Consider the following 1,232-nt stretch of genomic DNA (forward strand, 5'->3'; position numbering starts at 1 on the left):
TTTGGAGTGAGGGTGGGGGGGGTCAACTAAGTTGTTATGAAATGCTGCCGAATGAAAATCACCAAATAACTTTGGTCCTATCCATCGTGACAATGACGTATCTGAGAGACCAAATTTGAAGTTAAGCTGCAGAGCTATCAACAATATCTACGTAGCCTACTGTAAAGCGTGGTCGGCGAATACTAAAAGCTACTTGTATTTTTGGATCGATGTAAAAGACCACCCGCTGGATATCATGAAACTTTGACATAACTTGTACCTGGTCCTTTTTATCTTCCTCATCAAATGAGTTCTCTCTAAAATACTCCCTGTGACCTCTGAGTGCAAGTTGTCGCTTTATGTTGACCGAATTTCAAATGATTCAACACAAGTCATAAAGTAGCAAAATAATGTATAAATAACTATAATTCAAGAAAACCAACAGGCATACATTGTGTTCTGAGTCAAGTGAACATCGGTTATAGTTGGGGGGGGGGTGGAGGGCTGTTTCTTTGTTTGTTGTAACACCCATAATCTTCGGCACTTACATGACCGACCTAACTGTGTTGAAAGTTCGGTAAAACTCCTACTAAAACTAAACAATGGGTGTTTGATTATGGCAACTGGTTGTTGGTGAACTTTGATCGTTACCAAAAAGATTGCGATAAATAAGTTCATCTTTGCTAGTTCCTCTCACGAGTTCCGAGTTTTCTTCTACGCTCGTATTTTTTCCTACACATAATGTATTAGCTAATATGACATTGTCATCATGACTAATTAATTGTGGGTTACGCGCACATTCGTCCTTTTCTTATGTTCGTCTTACTTTTGTCTAACGTCAGTTCTAAGCCAAAATAATTGTATTCCTCCAGAGGTCGCTGCAATAATGAAAACCATCTGCATATCCATTGCAGTTATAACAAATTATCTTGCCGATTTATATTTTTTTTTATGCGTTTGAAGGTAGAAAATTAGGTTTAACAAATTAAGGACTTTGTGGTTCTAATCTAGTCGGCTTTGACCAAGATGGGAGTGCCGAGCGAGGTTTCTGTGCTTGTTTCTGTGAGGGAATCGGCACATTCTACTGGTATGTGTTAGTGTTGACCATAGATAGTGTTAACACAGTAGGTTGGTAGTGCTTCCTTTCCAAGCACCACCCTTTCCTTGCGGGTGGTTGGAGGGCGTCACTGGTAGGTCTTATCTCTTTACTTTCCCTCTGTTGCTTGTGGGTTTTTTCCCCAGCACTATACATA

General features: G+C 39.8%; 1 protein-coding gene across 1 annotated transcript in view; it reads right to left on the reverse strand.

Annotated features, from left to right (window-relative positions):
* The window catches only part of LOC106012029, a gene marked incomplete at its 5' end in the record, with an annotated part of 34,808 nt that overhangs the window by 33,183 nt on the left and 393 nt on the right, over positions 1-1,232 (reverse strand).

This window comes from Aplysia californica, unplaced genomic scaffold (assembly GCF_000002075.1).
Source record: "Aplysia californica isolate F4 #8 unplaced genomic scaffold, AplCal3.0 scaffold00246, whole genome shotgun sequence".
NCBI classification, from domain to species: Eukaryota; Metazoa; Mollusca; class Gastropoda; order Aplysiida; family Aplysiidae; genus Aplysia; species Aplysia californica.